Source organism: Coturnix japonica, chromosome 3 (genome assembly GCF_054131305.1).
Source record: "Coturnix japonica strain WE chromosome 3, WE-NBRP24, whole genome shotgun sequence".
Lineage (NCBI taxonomy): Eukaryota > Metazoa > Chordata > Aves > Galliformes > Phasianidae > Coturnix > Coturnix japonica.
In genome coordinates this window covers 24,581,202-24,596,928 of record NC_140665.1, presented here as the reverse complement: position 1 = coordinate 24,596,928, position 15,727 = coordinate 24,581,202, and the positions used below count along the sequence as shown (strand labels likewise).

General features: G+C 38.8%; 1 long non-coding RNA gene across 2 annotated transcripts in view; it reads right to left on the bottom strand.

The window, feature by feature from the left end:
* Window positions 1-15,727, bottom strand: part of LOC146761318 (uncharacterized) — a 143,336-nt gene that overhangs the window by 37,742 nt on the left and 89,867 nt on the right. The window contains exon 1 of one of the 2 annotated variants that reach the window (XR_014944579.1): window positions 14,121-14,187. The exons of the other annotated variant lie outside the window; for it this stretch is intronic. This is a non-coding gene — a long non-coding RNA (uncharacterized LOC146761318). Of the gene's footprint in view, window positions 1-14,120; window positions 14,188-15,727 lie in introns of those variants that run through there. 2 annotated transcript variants of the gene reach the window in all.

Here is a 15,727-nt window from a genome sequence, read left to right as displayed (position 1 = left end):
CAAATAAGCTGCAGGCATGAAAACATTGTAAAACGTTTATGCTCCACTTCTACGAGGCATTCTTACTAGCACCCACAAGAAGCTGCCTGAGCTGTTTTGCTTATTAAACAAGAAAGAAATTTCACTCTCTGTAGCATCTCCCCATGGCTGCTCTTGTTTACTTTGGGTGCAGTCCAAGCAGCTTTCGGAGCAAACAGCCAGAACACCCATTGGCTTGTACAGAAATTGAACCACAGCCATGGGCAGTAAAAGACACAACCCAGACAGCCTTGTTTTGAAGGCTAGGAAAGTACTATCAGTCACCCGATTCACATGTTACCAACATGACAGGTATGTTTTAAATTGACCGATCTTTCTTCTTTTCTCTACAAAAATGTCACTGGTTGCAGCAGGTCACAATTGCAAAGAGATCCTCATATTCTATCAGAGAAGAATTCACAAGAAAATATTGTCAAGACAGAAAATTGAAGACACTTGGTCAGAACTGTTTCAGCTTAAATATATTCTGTTAAATTATGAGACTGACCCTGAAAATGTTTCCTTGTGGCTGGGATTTTCTTGGAAAAGTAGATCACAAATCAGTTGGGCACACATTCCAGAGTCATTTAAAGGCAGATCCAATTAAAATAGAATGGCATATCGCCTACTGCCCTGTGGCATCCAGAGGCTGTAGGTGTCTTAGATTTCTATACAGTTAACAGGCGTTATAAGCCTCAATATTAGATGCTAAAGCAGCCTTTGAACCAAGAGGCACAACTGACATAAGCATGTTCAACATGCAGCTACTTGAAACCACCCTAATGAAAATACTGAGTATGAGGCATTGCCCCAGACATCATCCTCACTAGTCTATGAGCCCTTTGCCCCCTGCTGAAGCAAGGTACCTTTCCCTATATGAGATCAGCAGTCTGGGACATCTATCCAGAAAAACCTCTGATTTGCTTTTCAAATAGTCAAGCAGAGGTTGTCCTTCTAAATGAAAGCCGGTTCCCCAAAACGTGTGTAAAGTGAAAATAACTCAGAGGTTGGAGTACTACCCTGGAAAGCAGGGCTCTAGGTCTTTTTTATTCCATGTGTGAGCCATTGAAAACAGGCCAGAGAGATTAAGTGGCCAAGTGAGAGTACTGTCCAGACACAGAGCAACAATAGCCCTATTTTCGTACACAAATTTATTTATATTCATTCTAGATCAGCTCATTTCCTTGTTGAAAAAACAATTTCTGTCTAAAAAGACCTGCTTGAGGTTTGCCAAGCCACAACAATTGAAGATTTTAGAAGCAGAGATTTTATGCCAGGGGTGGTCTCAAAAAATAAAGTTAAAATTGCAGAAACTAAAGAAGTACATGTATGTATGCATACACAAATGTACCATTTTGTAACCTCTCTAAAAACAGAAAAAGAAAAGGTTTAATCAAAGCAAGCAAAGTGTGTTTTGGCTCAAGGAGTCAACTTCACTCTTATGGGGCATAAGAAAGCATCCCCATTCAGGATTTGCATTCAGATTTCAGTTAACAGGAAAAGAACAGGAAAGCATAGCTCTAAAAGCTTTATTTGTTTTCTTGTCTTCATGGCTGTTACATGAGCAACCTCACTAAATCTCCTGAGTATTTCTATCAGTAAGTGTTCGATACTGAGGAAATGCATGACAAGGATCAAAAGAAAAAAATATATCCTTGTAAGCATAAATATCAGTCTTTGTACCTTCATTAGCATGTCTATCATGTAATGAAACTATAGCCATGCAGTTAACAAGATATAAGCAGGACAGCAGAGAACTTATAAAAGGGTAAATGGGTATGATCAACTAAATAAAAATCCTCTACAACCTCTGTCAGCAAGTTCTTTGTATTAATTACACATCCCTTCCATAAGCTATAGTAATACTCAGTGCTTTAAACATTCCACAAAGAAAGAACTATGTAGAACATGTGAAAAGCGATATTAACTGAGAAGCAATTTTCCACTTAAATCCTTATCAATTACACAAAGTAAGATATTCTTGACTGTCCACTGGGGAAAAAATATATATATATGCCGTTTTAGACGAATACAAGACAAGGTATTTGAGCTGTCAAGAAGAAACAATTTATTTGGGATCATTTGAACACTAATTTATGCCAGGATGAGATACCACAGAGATTCCTGGAAAACTTTCAATTGGGCTTCTCTTTCTGTTTGTCACTAGGGGCTGACTCCATACTAGATTTCACCTCCAGTGGCCTCTACAATCTTGCAATTAGGATTTCCATTGCCCACTACTTATCATTCAGCTACAGACAGTATATAATGGGAAATACAATCCAGATATGAAAGCTGAAGCTCAGAAAGTTCTGGAGTACTGTGTCCAGGTGTGGAGCCCTCAGTACAAGAAAGACATAGAGATTTTGGAAAGGGTCCAGAGGAGAGCCACGAAGATGATCAGGGGGCTGGAGAACCTCCCATATGAGGACAGGCTGAGGGAGTTGGGCTTGTTCAGCCTGGAGAAGAGAAGGTTGCAGGGTGACCTCATTGCAACCTTTCAATACCTGAAGGGAACCTACACCCAGGAGAGGAGTAAACTCTTTGATAGGGCTGACAATAGTAGGACTAGGGGAAATGGATCCAAGTTGAAGGAGGGAAGATTTAGGTTGGATGTTAGGGGGAAGTTCTTTACGAGGAGAGTGGTTAGGCCCTGGAACAGGCTGCCCAGGGAGGTTGTGGATGCCCCATCCTTGGAGGTGTTCAAGACCAGGTTGGACAGTGCCCTGGGCAACCTGATCTAGTAAATGTGTATGTTTGGTGGCCCTGCTAGGCAGGGGGGGTTGGAACTACATGATCCTTGAGGTTCCTTCCAACCCAGGTCATTCTGTGATTTTGTGAAAGTTACTTCTACCCAGTCTCCAGTCTTCAAGCTATTTTCCCTTCTCTAAAGCCTTACACACATCTCAGCCACTTTTTATCTATGAATAAATTGTGCGTAATGACTGGTCTTTTAACCCAAGCAACAAGCATGTATCTTCATCCCGTGGTCACTTTTAGTAGGCATGTGCAAACAGAGCACAGCTGGGAGTCTTGGTTTGGGGAATACAAAAATAGAATTTCATGCCATTATATATGCCTTACTCTAACCTAAAGTCCATGTTCATTGGCTTGATACAAGCACTGCTATAAGCAAGTCTTGCTGTGTATCTCTCTCTTAGGATTTTATGTGCAGGGTTCCCATTAGGTCTCAAATCAAGGCTGCTAACTGAAGGTGAAGCAAAAGGAATGAAGGAACCATTCAGTAAGTTTATCCAGGTCTTGCTATTTGTGCTTTTATATAGTGGATAAATTGCACTAGGTCTACTCATCAAATGAACAGAAACTCGGATAAAAAGTAGATGTAGAATATCCATTATCCTGCCTCTGTCAGAAGGATAAGGTTTTCTTATCCTGTCTTGCCAAAGCAAGTATTACATCAGTTTTTATAGGTGTATTTGTGTGCGCACACTCCCTGCACACATTTACAAATGCAGCATTATACAGGGAATGTATGAACATATGTATGTATAGAAAGCCAATTCAGTTAGCATGTGGCCCACAGACAGCCTTTCCTGCCATCTAACTATGGCTATAAATGAATCATAATTCCAGCAAAAATTTCTGCTTTCAAACTCATGGAAAACGTTATGTTATTTTTGGCTCACGTCAAAGAAAAGCAAGGTGATAGAAGAGTGGGTAGAGTAAGGTCCAAGTTCATCTGCATTTTCATATGTACATGCCTTTCAAGATGTCTCTAGGTTCTGTTTACTTTCACAGATTCAAGAAGCACACTGTTCACATTTATTCTATTTTATCACACTGTAGATGTAGAAAATATGTCTAGGAGCGTGAGTTATATGATTTAAAATTTGATTTTGTTATCTGTTTTGTCAACCATACCCTAGCAGCCCAGCCAGACTGCTCACTGAACTGTCAGTCTCTGCCATCCTTTCACAAATCCAGAACGCTAAAAGCAGAAGTTGGACAAGACCAAAACATTAGATCCAAATACTCCAAATCTGGGAAGTAAGAAATATGAGATGTATAGCTGACATGATGGGCATTCACACTGCTTGTTTCAGAATAGGCTGCTTACAAAAATACATTTTCCCATTCTCCTACCAAATAGTCCTATGATGAGAACTTGCAGCTATGCTAGTCTTTCTTCCTGCTACTATACACCACCAGAAAAATGGCTGGCTTAAGTCTCAGGTGTTGTCACAATCTGATGCCCAGCTTTGACCTTCCAAACCACATATACTTGATCCCACTCTGCCTATTACTTCTGTCTTACCTTCCTTCCAAGAAATGACTACTTATGAATGGATCTGGCCAACCAGAGGTGGAAATGAAGACACTGATCATCAAGATCACTCCCTGAAGGCTCCTGACCATAGTTCCTTAGACACAGTGTATGTAAAAGAAAAACACCAAAAAACAAACAAACAAAAAACAAAACCAAAGCCTGTTAACCTCTTAAATCTGCTGCAATTGTCACTTCCTTGCAGTTTCAACAGATAGCTCTAGATGCATTTCAGAGTCTACAGAAACTGTACATTAGATTTTCCCATTCTGAAAAGTGAAATTTCCCACTGTGAAAGTCTACCTTGGTGTTACTTCTCTGAGCCTCTTGCTGTAGGGGTTAGAGAATAAAAGATGTTACTCAACATAGCTTGGGATCTAAGAAATATGGTTGTTTTTGTTTGTTTTTTTTTCCATTACAAGGCTGCTGCTTGAAACAGGGCATGTTCTAACTTACAGTGGAGCACTTGAGCTTCAGCTCAAGGATGACAGCCAGAAACATCTCTTCTCCGAGAACCAGTTTCTTTAACATACTCTTGAATGCTGATGAACTACAAATACAATACTAATGCTGTAAAGCATCATATACCTAAGAAGTTTGTGTGAGAATGTGAAATTTCCTTGAAGTTTCAGACATTTATCTGGGAGAACAAAAAATAAAAAAAAATAAATAAAAATCAGTTGTGAGACAATAGATTAATCAGTGTTTCTGAGGCATAAGGAATAAAGAAAGATAAATAAGCCATGACTGTTGGCTACTACCCCTTCCCATGTACATAGACAACACATCTTTGATGTACTTCATCATCAAATCACAAAGAGTTTGAAGTTTCTGTTGCTTAGACATTATCTCAGCAACTTCAGATTTTCAGCATTCAAACCTACTTCAAGCACTCAATTCTGTAAGCCAACATCAACAGGCTAGTAGCTTGCACAATAGCGAGGATGCGCAGAATCAGATAGTCTAGTTGGTAACAACCTTCCTCATATGCCCTGTGCCATAGGTAACAAGGGGGATCTGTTATGGCCTTTGGCAAATAAGCGCGCTTTCATGGCTCAGCTTAAAGGAGACACTGACTTTCATATCCCTGCCTGCGTGCAAAGGCATGAACAACACAGGTATTTCTCTCCTTATGGCTAGAGTAAAAATAATTATACAAATGGGCAACATTCTTATAATCTTTAGTGGAATTGCAGTCTCCTTATCCCAGAGCTGAATTTGATCCACAGAGTGCAAAAATAAATCAGCTCTGTCAGTTTTCAGTGGAGTACCAGCCACCAACAAAAGCAATTCCTATTAACTTTCAAATGGGAACCTTTATGGTTCCTCTCCCACACAGATCTCTGCAGATTTTTTTGCGTGCGGTTGAAAAGGCAGGGGAAAGCACAACTGTTTCTTTTTCTTTAGACTGAGAAGTGAGTTTTCAGTTAGCTATGTTTTCACATTTGGATTGGAAGAAAGTTCAAACAGTTTCTCTCCAGCAACTGAGTCAATATACAACACGCTCCTGCTTGCATAGGAGAAATAAGCATGCAAAAGTCTACACAGAGAGCAGGGGTAATGAATGTTTGTTTGTAGAATCTGCCAGGGGTTGGATAGAGGGATAACAGAGCTCACTTGCAAAGTGCCTTATATCATTTAAATCTCTAGATCATAATCTGCCCAAGGCTGCATCCTAAGCTGCAGCACTCTGTTGGTACAGGAACCCGGAGCATTACAGTTTATACAGTCATGCATTGTTTTGAACAAAGTAAACAAACTATAATGTTAAAAAATAGTTTGACAGTACAACAGTGTCTCTACTGGATAGCTCTGATGGGATTGCAGTGCTGGTCAGGAATCACACCTATTTGTATGCAGAGCTATGCAGCCACGCTGGCAGACATCTGTAGCACAGCACTGGCCTCTCAAAGGAGACGAGGACAACTCAGAGGAAAATTTAGCTCACACTGAATAGTTTACAAGTGTAAAGTGATTTTACAGAGCCAGGTCCAAAGTGTTTTTTCTAATGCTATTCTACTTTGTTTCACGTGTAGTGAAGACCCACAGGCAAGCAGCAATACAGTTCCATGTTCCTTACAGCTGAACCATCATCCTAACCTACAAGTGTCTGCATGTCTCACTGCCTGCTGGGTGTTGCCCTTGGCCTATGCTGTTCCTTGGAGCTTGCCCAAGGACTTCCTAGGAGACTGCCAGTTCTGCCAGTTGGCACAGGTCAAACCATGCCAGGAAACAAAGCAGTAACTAAAACAATATGGGACACCTACAAAAAAGTGCTCAAGGCGATAAGCGAGGCCACTTGAGTTTCCTGATGTAGACTTAGCCTTTCCATGCACCACTGCATGCGCAAACTCTACATAGCATGTGGTTTATCTTGGATATGTATAGGAAGCATAGCCCACACTTAAATCATTATCAAGTTGTACAGTTGGAATAATACAAGGATAGTTGTAAATAGATAGCCAGAGACTAATCTATGGGAAAAACTCACCAACTCTAAGGCCTTCAGTCAAGATGGAAAACATTGAGGCTTGCCATCAGAACTCCACAAAGGAACAATCTCCAGAAAGAAACACTGACTTAGTGGTGGTCAGCCCTTAAATGAAATCTATGAGAGGTGGAGTCAAGCTCCACTCCTTCCAGGAGCCCAGCTGAATTACCTTCACCTGTGCTCCCACAGCTGACCTGGCACTTGCCTCAGATGGTTAATCAGAGGTTCAGGCTGTGATTAACAGTTTCCCATACACAAGTCGTGCAAATGCCTAGGAGTAGTGTACAGGAATTCCAGTTTCACATGAGAAGTGTCCTATTCCAAGCTATTATTCTGTTGCTGTACAGACACAGAGAGAAAACACATGAAAACAGTAGTGAATGATGTATTATCTGACATCATTATAGTAACTCCTTTTCTTTGGAAACTCAAACAGCATATCAATTCAGTTGCTACAGGAAAAAAACACATTTCTTCTTTATTTTCTCCACAACAAATATTTTCAAACAGATCAGATACAAGTAATCTCTCCTTCACTGAGATAATGAAATGTTGTATAATTATATACCCTTCACAGGGTCAGCTAGTGATCTTATTTCATACAAAAGTATAAATAATATTTTTGAACATGAAAGCATAGAAAATGTGCTTCTTGCACATAATCCAAATGGCAGTCTGTTTGTGTTTTAAGATTTTAATTCATCCATGTTTCACTTCTGTGGTTGACCAATACTACAGCAGTTTTATCTTCTAAAGCTGGTGTCTCACCTACAGTTAGTTTATGCCAGCAATCTGGTTGACAAAGATGGCTATGGTTTGTTCTTGTTCCTCCCTCCACAGCCCCACATTGGCATAGCTATTTTGACAACTTAGTGGCAGGGTACAAGGTGCTACTTCTGAAAGCTGTTCTAGTTCAGGGTGATTTAAATTGTTTTTGAAACTACAGATTAAACCTCACAAAATGATAATCCTCCATAGATATCTCCCATCTACTCCATGAACCTATCCATCCATAGCTTTTCAGCTTAACTGTCTATCCATTAGCTTTTCAACCTAAGAACTCATTCATATCTATTCTTGGATGAAATACAAGGTAGAATAAAAAATAAGACTGTCAACAATTGTACCCAGCAACACAACAAGGGGCAAAAGGCACAAATCAGAATGCAGAAGTTCCATGAGAATGTGAGCCTGTTTTGCAGGGGGCTGGACTCAAGGATCTCTGGAGGTCCCTTGCAGCCCCTACAATTCAGTGATTCTCCTATTCATATCCAGTTAGCATAACTGCAAATAGTTGCAGTGGGAAAAAGATAATGGTCAAGTTGATTCATTGAATTTCAGCTTTTATTCTTTTAATTTTTACAGGCTTTTGATCTGCAAACCTTCTCTAAGCATGGCTCTGCCCTCCTAACAAGCCATATAAGAATCAAGACTTGCTTTTGACCAGCATCATTACAAAGGACATGGAGAGTGGGGGAGAAAATTTTTATCTAGGAAGAATGAAAATGGCATGGTTCCAAAGAGAAAGACCATGGAGCTCTGCTGGACTGACAGTTACACAGCTGAAGACCATTCAGCTGCTCTGGAGTCATTTAGTTTGAATTATTTTTAGTATTTTATCACTTGTCCATAAAAATTCACTTCAATTGAAACATGGCACTCTAAAAATACGATATAGGAGTGCAAAGGAATTTTTTCATAAAAATCCCTTAAAAAAAAAAAGAGAGAGAGAGAGAAATGTATTACGTTTAAGTTAAATATACACAAAGAGAAACAAATAGGCTTCCCAGTTTGAACTGTTTTCCCCCCTTGTGTGTATGTAACTTAAACAAGCTTTTATTTAAAACATGATATTTTCCAGACCCTTAAGACCTTTGCTTGAATTACACATTCCTGGAATTTCTGATTTAAATTTGAAATGACTGAGTGGCAAATACAGCATAATAAGAACACAAGCTTTGTGCTTTGGTAAGCTTATTTATAGCATGTTTTATTGCATATATCAATATTAAAATCTCTCTATAAATTTTAACCAAGGATTGAAATAACGCTACAGGTAAGATTATATTCCCATTGAAGTATTTTGTTGTTCTGAGGCCATAGCACATCTCAAGACCAACATTTCATTATACCTTTAAACAACAACCATTTCTCTGGGCCACAATTCACTAACATATGTAAGTGTGTGGCTAACATTAGGTATGCAACTAATTCCATTGGTTTCAACAGGACTATTCACTTCTTTTATGTTAGACAAGCGCTCAAGCTTTTCACTGAATTTGGGCCAGGCTCAGCTTCAAACAGAGCTTGTTCTTCAATTGATTGTCTGATCTGCTGCTCTGGGAGAATACTTGGCATTCTGGTGAATTCCAAAGGGCATGAATAGACCATATCAAAAATGTTAGAGAAAAGTAAAGACTAAGTTACTACCTCTTCCAGTGAGAAAAACTGTATATATATAACCGTTCATTTTAATTATGTTAGATTAATAATGGACCACTGGCTCGGAGTTTCCTGACTTTAGTGGGAGCATGATACAAATTTAGCTTTATTTAAACACAGAGTTACCTCCCTCTCTGACCCCCTTAATTCATTTAACATGCACTCCCTTTGGTTTCATTATGGAGCAAATCTTGAGCGAGTATAAATCCTGAGAGTTTTACTACCTAATTAAAAACATGTTCCCGTTCCACACGTTGATGGGAAACTCATGTCTCAAAGGGTTAATTAACAGTCTTTACACGTTCTGTATTTAGCTCAGGGTACAAAGCCAGAAACATAAATAATATCTCAGACGGAAACAGGAGGTGCATATGGTTTTTAGATTTGGTTCTTAGTGCATTTTACACTAGCCAGAAATATGTACTGTATAAAACCGAAACAATGACTCAGTAACCATACTTCATGCACAGTTATATTTAAAGTGTCCTTCCCCTTTTGCAATATTATATCTTTTAGGTTTATAAGTAATAACCATAAGCTTGCTGCAGCCAGATGTCTGTAAGCAAAGAGCCTTGAGACAGGAGTGCAGCAAATATCTTAAAACTGAGAGAGATGAATGACAAATAAGAAACTCTACTGTTGTGTACATAACAGATAATTATCTGACAAAAGCAAAATTACACAGAGGGGCAACAACAGAAATTACCATGCTGATTTACTAGCTCCCCATTCGCAAAGAAAACACTCTATAAAAGATCACTGATTTGGCATTAACTTTAAAAGAAACAGAATTATTAACTGAGAATAGCAGCTGAAAAAAATAATAATAATAAAAAGAAGTCAGAGGATCCTTCCAAGAAGCAAATGTTAAAGAAATTCCATTATAAAGGCATAAAATGAAATATCAACCCACAAGAGTCCTACTATTCCCTCACCAGTTCTCACTTAACATAAATATTCTATTGAATCCAAATGGCAAAAAGACCTGGTAAAAGCCAATGTTAATTGAAACAGCTGAATGAGACCATTGACTTAGAGGCTGCTAATTGGGTAAAAGTGTTTGCAGGTTTGAGCTCACATACAATTGACTGTGAGACAGTGCAAATAAAAGAAGCCTGAGATGAATACATAAGACATCCAGACCATCTCATTTCCTATACTTACTAATTATTCTGTTCTAATAACTAAGTGCCCTTGGACATGTCACGGCGTTAGTGTCTCACTTTAATGTCTCTTAAGGGGACTTAAATTTAACTAACCTCTAAAGGAACCGTGAAAGTGAGCTAATTTTTAACAGATGTTCTCTATGAGATCTCTTTTGTATAAGCTAATAGACTTGTGAAATGCCAATTAAACGTTTGTGAAGAAAAAATGGCGATTTAGGATTGCACTGGCCTTGAACACAAAATGCTATCTACTGCTAAACCAATACTGAACTTGGGAACTGGAACTCATGCTTACTTATATGTCTTCCAGTGTCAGAGCACCTGTCCTTATAACATGGCTCCAGTCAGGGGTTTCATAGATGAAATAAATAAGGTTTCCATAGCCTTGAATTAAAATGGAAGAGCTCTGTGTTTTTTATCAGCTGGCTTCAAGCTGTTGTATTACTACTAAGGGGTTCCTTATTCAGTATGATGATGGGTTGGGAAGCACCCGTCTATCTTTCTGTAGTCTACCTTTCCTTTAGTGAAAAGTCAAACTTGATATCAAACAGAATCCATGGATGCCCAAATCTTTTACTTCAGATCCTCACAGGAGGATTTCTGAACACTTTTCTGCTTCTGAACTACTCAGACTTCTGCTTCTGACTGACTGAGACATCATCAAACATTTGTCCAGCTACAAACAAACCCAGCTAATAACTTACATGAAGTCTGATACAAAAATGGCAGAGGCTACACAGCTCTTACCTCAGATAACATAGAACACTACAGTCAGGTTTTCCACCATTTTCAGTTTTGCTATAAGACTTTATGAAATAATTTGCTAAGTCTTCAGGCCAACAAATAAAGCCTTGCAAATCAACTGATTTAAGGAAGCCCAGCCTGCTGAATGAGGTCCAATTTGTACCATATGCTGAATGTTACAGCATTAAGTGAATACCTGCTTCTCTCTTCTTCCTACTTAATTATTTAGTAAAACTGTGTCAGTGTCCTCTAGCTGGAGTCACTTGTACCTACTGGAAAAAAAAAAAAAAAAAGATTATCTTCCTGCTTTTGGCAGCAAAGCAGTGAATCAGAAGTGACACCAGAACACTGGCTATCAAGGCTAGGAGCTATGCAGCAGTTTCATCACAAAAGGTGATGCATGCATCCTGATCAATAAAGTGTTCAGTCTCTGAGCTTATGATATGGAGACTGGCAGTGTGTTTCTCACAGTTCCCACACACACAAACACTTAAGGCTTGGTGCAGCAGAAGGATACCTGCCCTGCGTGAGGGTACCCAGATGCTCCTATCTAGATGCCCTGTCCATGCTTTTCTGTTGTGATACAGAGGACATGTCAACTATCAACTCCTCATCTCTTCTTGCCTTTATTTTTTTTTTTCACATGCTGGTATTGGATGTGCCTTTTTGCAGCTCTTCGGGAGATGGCAGTGATTAATCTCTCCACCCTGTTCCACCTCTGTGAGGCATCAGGATTTACTCACTCTACTCTGTCTCCCAGTCTGGGTGCTTTGAAAAGCTGCACACAGATGTGTGGAAGGATCCTGATGACCTGCTAATCCAGCTGCTATCAACATAGGCTATTCTTGTAACCCTCCTGCAATTGTTCACTCATTTTGGTGTTTCTGCAACTGGAATCCATTTATGCTCCTAAGACATTAATTTTGACAATCCTCCACACTCTTACCAGCTTTGTTGGGTTATTTGTAAGTAACATGTGGCATGTTTGCTGTTGTAACTTCTGTGTAACCAAGCTGCTTGGATATGCAAAGAACACAGCCTTTTTGGTTATGCAACAGAGAAAGAGACCCTGCTTTGTAACCTGCAAAGTGAGGTACACCAGCAAAGAACACAGACCCACTGATTGATGTCAGCTGATGATGTTGAAAAAAATGGAAAGTGAAAAGTAAATTTGATGCACTAGATAGAATAGTACTTCAAAGCAAGAAAAGGAGAGTAAAGCCAGATGAGAATGTGAAAGAAAATGGGTAGAAAAAACTTCCCATGAGCAGAAGCAATGTATAGAGGACAGGTTCTTTTTTCTTTAGCTTACCTGCTGAAGAAGAAAGAATAAAAGAAAGAGATACCAGGTGAAGAACATAGTGTGGATAAAGGAGAGTCCTCTCCAATCAGAAATATCTATCTGAGCACTGAAGATGAACTTCTCAATAAGGGGAGTGCAAGTTTAAAATAGAAAAAGACTAGGAAAAATGCTCAAGGCAAACACAAGTACAAGCACTTGCATAGCTTGCATACGACATTATCTCATACAATTGTTCTCAGTCAAAATACCACAATAGAGACAGAACCACCAACCCAATGCCTGGCCCAAAGGAGTTTCCAGAAGGAGGTCTGGTGGAAGCATTCACGTCGGCAGCCATTCAGTGTTGAACCCATATTCACAAATCCTTTTTTATACTCTTGTCTGGCACTAAATACTTTAGGACTCCATGTGGGACATCCATAAGTGGACACCTAAAGTTTAACACAAGTGGTTGTCCAAGTAGTTGCAGCCTTCAGAACAGGATGAAGTCTGCTGGTATAACACATAATAGTATCTACATTTCATCTGGTATCAAAAGCTGCTCTAAGATGTTTAGAAATAGAATATATACTGCGATGTGTGAAATGGTTGGTGAGAAAATGTTAAAAAAAAAAAGGGAAAAAACAGCAAAAAAAGTAAGGAATGGAGAGTGTAAAGAGGAACAGATAGAGCAAGCACTTATGTCCCTTAACCTTCTGATATTAACCTGATACTCCAAACTTATTACAGCATCTCTCAAGTGTCTTGCTCAGTTTTCCCCTTATTGCTCTCCCCATTCCCCAACCACCATTTGGGTCAAGTAACTGCTTTCCTTTCCCCTCACCTAGTCAGTAGAGCTCAGATTTTCCCAGCCTGTTTAGCTCTCTTGAACACTTCCAACAAAAACACAGGCACGTTTATCCAGGATAATACAGACATTTCAGTATAAAATTCTTAATTCCAGGGTTCATTGCTGCTACCTGCCAAACCTTATGTATTTCATACTTTAATAACAGAACCATGAAAATTACAGCTAATTTTGAAACACTGCTGGGGACTAGGGGGAGGAGGAAAAGAACCCTGTAATTACAAAATCACGAGCAGAGGGTGGTTAGAAAATTGATGATTTTCCACATCTTGTTTTCTACAAAGAATACATGTGATCAGTGACTTTTCTTTTAGGTATCTACTCTGGATATCTGACTTGTGTTCATTTTGATTCTTTTCTTTTAATCTTTTTTTCTACCAGTCTTACTCCTGTTTCTGACATCCTGAGCAGAGATAGGCAGAGATCTGTTGTGTCACAAGAGCAAAACCAATTTGTTTTCTGCAACTCACAAACTTTTTTTCCAGTCTAGGTTATGAATCCAAAAGTCAGAGATTTCTGGCTCCTGTATACCTCCATCCCCATCTGTGCGAAGATACTTTGTGCCTAATGGAAGGAGGATGACAGTCACATATATATACATATATATATATATTTGAAAATCAACTAGATAGAGAATAAATGTAAAATTCTGAGGTAAAAAAGGATTTCTGCTCTGTTATGTATGTAAGAAAGGATGAAAGGTGAGGAAAATACATGCTGTTAAATGTGTAAATTGCTCATTGCACTTGAATGCTTTAGCTATTAATTCCTATTTCAGAAAGGAAATTATTAGCTACCTCTTCCGAGAAGTGACTTTTTTGTACCTGGAAGTTATAGACCAAATCCTGCTTGTATTCTTCTTCCAGCATTTCCATTTCAAGACAGACCTGCCTGAGTAATAAGAGAATATATTACCAGAATGATGAGAAATGATCTCATACTGTAGAAAGCTCTGCCACAACTTCTCTTTAGCTAGAGAATGCTTAATAAGCCTTGCAAGTAATGCTTTGTTGAAACACAAATGCTTTAATTCTTTAACTTGCTGTGCAAGAAATTAGTTTCATCTTCTAAGTTAAAATAATCTGTTTCTTCTGCATGCAACTCAAAACACAATTTGATGTCTTGAAGAAAGACAAGCTGGGCGTAAATTGTAGCTCTTCTGAATCAGCAACTCCAGTTCACATACTAGAACAGCATCCACAGTGTCTGTCTCCACTGAGCAAAGGAGTTAGGTCCAGATAATCTGGAGTTGGTCCAAAGGCCAATGAAATAAAAGGAAAAGGTTCTTTCTCTTTCAATTAGCCTTGAATCCAGTCCTCAGACACCGAGTACAATCCAAGTTCAAACCCAGCTTAAACTCTCTGCTCTGTCTAACCACATACTGTCTGCACTCCAGGTAATGCAAACCTGAAGTGATGGAGGAGGTATGTAGATCTGCCCACACCAACACTGCAAAAACAGTGTTTGTGCATGGCCTTCTGTTGGCCTCTGTCCTTTGGTGAATTTCACTTCTATATTTACATCAGGATCAAAACCTGAACTCAACACCGCCGCAAGGAAATCTTTTTTGTTTGTTTGTTTTCTCAAATATCTGGATCTTTTAAGGCTTTTTAACTTGGTTGAAAAGTGAATAAGCAACATCTGTAAGGTGATGGAAATATCACTTAAGTAAGCTTTTGGTCCAGATTCTTGGAACTGGGTCCAAAGGAAAATAAGATTTTGTATTTTATTTTTTTTTTAAATAAGGAAAATTAAGTTCAAAATGGATTGTGCTTTATTTCTTGGCTTGCCAATGGAAAAACAAACAAAAAACAGCTAGACCATTCAAGTGCACGTTATGTACTCAGAGTAGTAGTGTGTGTGCCAAGAACATTTTCTACTATACAATTCTCTTACTATGTATAACTGTATATTTCATTTTGCCTAGAAATAACCTCACAGCATCACACAGTGGAAAAACAATGGCCAAGAAAATTAACTACCCACAAATCAACATTGCTGCATGGGCTTGCAAGCCAATGCTTCAGATGATTGGGAAATCCAAGTCTATTTTTAATTTCATATTTGTCCCCCAACCATTGCTTCATCAGCATGATAAACATTATAATTTGTGGGTCAAAAAAACCCAGAAACCTGCCCAGCCAGAACTCTATTTAGGCAATTCCATGAGCATCCAGAGTGGCATATGGGTATCCATAAATTTAAACAAAACAGTAAAAAACAAATGAGTTACTTTCAGTGTTTTCTGTTACACTGCGCTGTGATATTATCTTTTGGTACTTGGCACAACTAGAGGATGTAGGAATCAAAGGTTTAGTTAGTTTGTAAACTCATGCGCTACTGTAAGCATTTTTGTTGTCCGCCCAATCTACTTATTTTTAACATAACAAAATACACTGTGAGAGCTGTTGAAGGGGAAATCTGTAATGTA